This window comes from Lutra lutra, chromosome 13, assembly GCF_902655055.1.
Source record: "Lutra lutra chromosome 13, mLutLut1.2, whole genome shotgun sequence".
Taxonomy (NCBI): Eukaryota; Metazoa; Chordata; class Mammalia; order Carnivora; family Mustelidae; genus Lutra; species Lutra lutra.
In genome coordinates, this window is record NC_062290.1 from 21587809 (window position 1) to 21593808 (window position 6000).

The window sequence follows — 6000 nt, forward strand, 5'->3', positions numbered from 1 at the left end:
ATTGATCAATACAATAGCACAGCTGAGGGCTTGGATATTTATTATAAAAACATTTTGCAGACAGGACATTTTAACTACAGATTCAGCAAAGGTATACAGTGTAATTAAGTAGAAAGTTAATAAATTAAGCAAGAAATCAGCTCATATAATGACACAACATATGCTTCTTCTAAGTTAATCCTCTGTGCTAAATTCTTCTTTGTGTGTGTTTTCTAGTTCTTTTTCCCATGGTCCATGGTGCCTCAGTTTGAGCAATGTTAGTCATAATAAGCCTAATACAATGTTTTTTTTCCTACTTTTCTCAAATGCCAACAAAAATTATTTATTTAGTAAATAAAATAATTTAGCAGCATTCCAAGTGTTCCCAAAGTAAATATATGGATTTTAGACTTAAACTTTATTTTTGGAACTTGCATTGAATGGCATCAGAAAAAGAAATATGACTATGGGTAAATAAGTATTTAGCCTCAAAATACGAGTTTCCTAGAGCTACCTGTTGCTCTGGTTATTGGCAATCCAGATACATCCCGAGCAGTATTTGTTTGAGTTCAATTTATTGATTTCTTAGGTTGAGCTCTTTGCTGAGATACTTGCACACAACTCAAATCTTTCATAGAATTGAAGGGCTTAAGGGGCGTCTGCATGGCTCAGTCAGTTAAGCATTCGACTCCTGATTTTGGCTTAGGTCATGATCTTATGGGTCCTGAGATTGAGCTCCTCAGGGGCTCTGCATTCAGTGGGGAGTCTGCTTAAATATTCTCTCCCTCTGCCCCTCCTCCAACTTTTGTAAGCAAAAATGCATGTACATACTCTTTCTTTCAAATAAATAAATCTTATTTTTTAAAAAAAAGGAACTTAAGGACTTGAAGGAAACTTGACAGTCACTGAGTCCACCTACTATCAAAATAATGTCGTATTGCCTCAGAATATTAATACATAAGAACAAGTCCCTCTCTTTGCTGCTAAACTCAACATATACTTTTTCAGTATTTGACTTGCTAAAACACCCAGTAGGGCCAGTCACTGTTGCCTGTCCTAATCCTCTTTTCAAAGTATGAAAATGGCTTTCAAGGCCCTTGGTTATCTTTCTAATTTCACCTTTCCCTACTAAATCACCTTTTTGGCTCTAGAAAAAAAGAATACATCTTGCTCAAGCATGCCTTCAGAGTATTCTCTCTTGCTTGAACTCAAGCTGTTGCAGATTGACTTCCCTGAGTCGAAGATAAAGGTTGGTGTGCATAAGTTTACTGAAGAGTGCTCTCAAGATGAATACCTAGGGAAGGGAAAGGGGAGGGAAAGTAGGGAAGGGGAGTTTTTACTTGAGAGAACTTATAAGGTTAGTAGGATGAAGTGCAGGGCCCTGCAGCTGTGGATTTGAGGCCACAACTACTATTTGTTCCTCTTCTCTACTGCCTATTCTAGGTTCCTTTTATTCTCATCTAGCACTTCTGCTAGCCTTGGTGGCTTTCCTGGTAGTAATCTAGACTCAAATTCCTGAGGATCTGAGTCCCTTGTTGCCATGGACTTCTGTTTCACAACTGCTTTGTTTTTCCACTTATCATCAAAAGTGGACAAGGGGGGACACCTGGATGGCTCAGTTAGTTAAGGGGCTGCCTTCGGCTCAGGTCATGATCCCAGCATCCTGGGATCAAGTCCCACATCGGGTTCCTTGCTCAGCAGGGAACCTGCTTCTCCCTTTGCCTCTGCCTGCCACTTTGCCTGTGTTCAATCAATCTCTCTCTCTCTCTCATTCTGATAAATAAATAATTAAAATCTTTAAAAAAAAAGTGGACAAGGGAATGTCAAGTAGCTCCTAATTGGATCACCCTAACTATAAACATATTTCTCTCTGCTCCCTTGTTTAATAGCAGTACTACTCTTTCCTGATGGTCATAGTCAAATAACACTCTTAGGGTAATAACTCTTCTTGTCTATTTTCCTTTGACACAAGGAACAGGAAATGTGCAGGCACAAACTGGTTGCTTAGGGCTTAATGGGCCCTTGAAATCTTCTCAAAGCTAATGCCTCAGATTGGCCTTACATCAGTCCTATCACTGTCAATTGATCCTCTTTGATGAGCATTAAAATGTGATTCAAGTATCTTCATACAAAGTATGCTTACTCCTACAAGTCCATCCACACAGCCTCCATCTGGAGCCTTTACTCCAGATCTCCGTGTCTTCAATTTCTTAACTTCTTCCTTCCAGGCCTATCAGCCAAGCCGTTTGCCACTGTCCACAAATTTGTATATACTGTAACCATAAGCCACTTCCCCTTTCACTCTGCTTAAATCTCTGCCTATTGTGACAATTTATCCAAATTGATTTCTTTCAATGTCGTTGCTGATTGCGGGGGGGTTGGGGCAACTGTAGTTGTTTTGTTTTTTTGGTGTTTGTTTGTTTGTTTGTTTGTTTTTCTTTTGCTTACCAACATACCAGCTAACTCATCCAAGAACGAAGTTTGGCTTGTTTCTTTCTCAGTCAGCTGTTTATAAGGGACCTCCTATGGGGTTACACATAGGTGTGATCTTCCCTAAGGGAAAGGTATAGGTACAAGACAGGAAGATAATATGAGAGTCTGAGCCACCCACTTGTGCAGCCCTCTTGTGCTCTCTCACCTTTTTCATGCCAAATCCTGAACACACAGCTTCCATTTTACAATGGATTGTTGCTAGGCTTGCAGACCTTATCACTTGATGAGTATGACAGAACCCAGTTTATGAGGGGAAATTGTGGTTCATGATCACTGAATAACCCATAGCCAAGTCCTCCATCTTTATCAGAACCCATTATCAATGTGGCAATTATTTTTCAAAGAATGTACGATTCCTCACTGCCAGTGGCAAGGTCTTACACCAACATCAGAAAGGTGTGCACGGTGGTTCTCCCATTAATGCTTACCATACCTCCACATAGCATCTGTTCTCACCACAAATACCACCAATGGTACATTTTCTTCATCATACAGCCCAAACATCAGGCCTCTTGAACTGCAACTTGAAATACTGCAGAACCATTTCCAGCTCTTGTCCCTAATCAAAGCCAGCAGCTCTTCAGGTCACTCAGTGGGTATGTGGGCATACTGTAAACCTCAGAGTTGGACCCTCTGCCTCTGTAACCCAAAAAGGCCCACTGGGCTTTGTGCTTCCTTCTTCATGCAAGGAGTTGTGACATGCAATGATTTGTTCTTACTTTGGAGAGGATGTCATGAAATATCTCAGACTAATGGATTCCATATTTAACTAATGTGGTAAGCCACCTAACTTCATAGAATTCATTTCTCATCTTCTAGAGCATATGTATTTTAACAATGCCCCCAATATACTGGTTGCTTCTTGATAATCTGGTTCAATTAGCATGTTATCAATATAGGCACAGTGTCATGTCTTCTGACAGTCCAGTTTTCTTCAGACTACAATATGACAGTGGGTGAGAGAGTTAGTATAGTCTTGAGGCAGGGCCATAAATGTATTATATTCCACTCTTCCAAGTGAATGTAAACTGTTTCTGATCCTTCTTCTTGACGAGATGTAAAAAGAAGCATTAGTCTGATCAAAGGCCACATATCATGTTCCTGAGGCCATGCTAATCTGCTCTAGTAAAGGTATCATATCTGGTTAATATTGAGTTTATAAGTAGTCCATTGTTGAACTTATAGTCCAGTGTTATTTTCCAGAGTTCATCTGGATTTCAATGCCCCAGACTGAAAATTAAATGGGGATATAAAGGGGCTTACTTCCCCTGTATCCTTTACTCTGTGTATCTGTATGTCCTTGGCATAAAATGATTTTTCTTTCCTTTGAGTGGAATGAAAGCCTCTTTATATACTAGAAAGCAGGCCATATGAATTTAATATTCAGTGTTTAGTTGCTAATTAAACACTTCCTGCTTTTCACATCTTTTTTTCAAAATATCAATCATGCTTAGCAACAGTCACCCTATTAAACTTTCCTTATAGTTATAATAATTATCCCTCCCTCTATACACACATACACATAGCCATACACACACACAGACACATATTTCTCAAATAATTGATAAATTGCCTCCAGTATGGTAGCTAGACACCAAAGATGCTCCCACCCCACAGTGGAATACATCTCCCAGTATTCACTTCCTTGCATGGTCCTCTTCCCTTGAATCTGGATTGGCCTCATGACTTGCTTTTGACCAATACAGTACAGTAGAAGTCATGCTGCATAGATTCCAAACTTCAGCTATAAGAGGCTTTTTTCCTTCTGCCAGGGTCTTTGGAACACTTGCTCTTAGTCTGCATTCTCTCTGACCCTAGACTACATGTCATGAGAAACCCAAACCACACACATAGACCACATATAGGCATACTTATCTGAAGCCCAATCTGGGCTTCCAGCCAACAGACAGCACCAATTGCAAGCCAGGTGAGCACCATCTTAGACATCTAGTCCAAATGAGCTTTTAGATGATTGCAGCTCTGGCCAACACCATAGAATAAGAGCATGGTGGCACTTCTACCCAGGTAAGCCTAGGAAATCCACAAAATTCCATTCTAGCACATTTAATTTTGGAGTCATTTATTATATAGCAGTAGATAACAGAAACAACTGGTATACTCTTCCCAATTCACCATTGATAAAAATTTAACTATTAAAAATCTATTTTGTTCTAGGAGCATTTATATATGAATAGAATATATTCATATTTCACTCAGTGATGGAGTCATCACTGCCAGCTAACTGATACATGGTCCACCTCCTTCATCTCATCTTAGCACTCTGTTCCCACAACATTCCTGGCACCAACCAATAAAGTTTTGGGTTCCCCAGGAAGCAGATTTTTGAGACATCAATTAGAATACAAAGACTTTCTTAAGGATTTCTCTTAGGATCAAAAGCTATGGAATGGAAAGGAAGTGAAGGAAAGAAAAGAGAAATTAGTCAATTAAAAGCTTGGGTTGTGATACAGTCTCATCAAAGGCCACAAGTTACTCCATAGGGAGTCCTGCCACGAGGCAGGCTCTTCAGAGTTGCTACCTATTGTGGCAGTAGACTAGGCCTTATGTTCTTGCAGAGGCCAGTCAATGGAGGTGTTTGCCCTTGTGAATAGGATATGACCTTGGGCAAGTATAGACTTCTAAGGGGAAAGTCCAGAAAGGCCTGACAGCTGAAGACTATCAGTCAGCAATAGGAAAACAAGTCCCAAAAGGAAGATCTGGGCTGGCGAGGATGCGGAGAAAGGGGAACCCTCCTACACTGTTGGTGGGAATGCAAGCTGGTGCAACCACTCTGGAAAACAGCATGGAGGTTCCTCAAAATGTTGAAAATAGAACTACCCTATGACCCTGCAATTGCACTGCTGGGTATTTACCCTAAAGATATAAACATAGTGATCCGAAGGGGCACATGCACCCGAATGTTTATAGCAGCAATGTCTACAATAGCCAAACTATGGAAAGAACCTAGATGTCCATCTACAGACGAATGGATAAAGAAGATGTGGTATATATACACAATGGAATACTATGCAGCCATCAAAAGAAATGAAATCTTGCCATTTGCGACGACGTGGATGGAACTAGAGGGTATCATGCTTAGCGAAATAAGTCAATCGGAGAAAGACAACTATCATATGATCTCCCTGATATGAGGGAGAGGAGATGCAACATGGGGGGTTGAGGGGGTAGGAGAAGAGTAAATGAAACAAGATGGGATTGGGAGGGAGACAAACCATAAGTGACTCTTAATCTCACAAAACAAACTGAGGGTTGATGGGGGGAGGGGGTTGGGAGAGGGGGTGGGGTTATGGATATTGGGGAGGGTATGTGCTATGGTTGTGAAGTGTGTAAACCTGGCGATTCGCATACCTGTACCCCTGGGGATAAAAATATATGTTTATAAAGCTGTAAAAAGAAAAAAAAAAAAAAGAAAGAAAGGATGAATACCCAAGTTTTGTAGCAACATGGACGGGACTGGAAGAGATGATGCTGAGTGAAATAAGTCAAGCAGAGAGAGTCAATTATCAT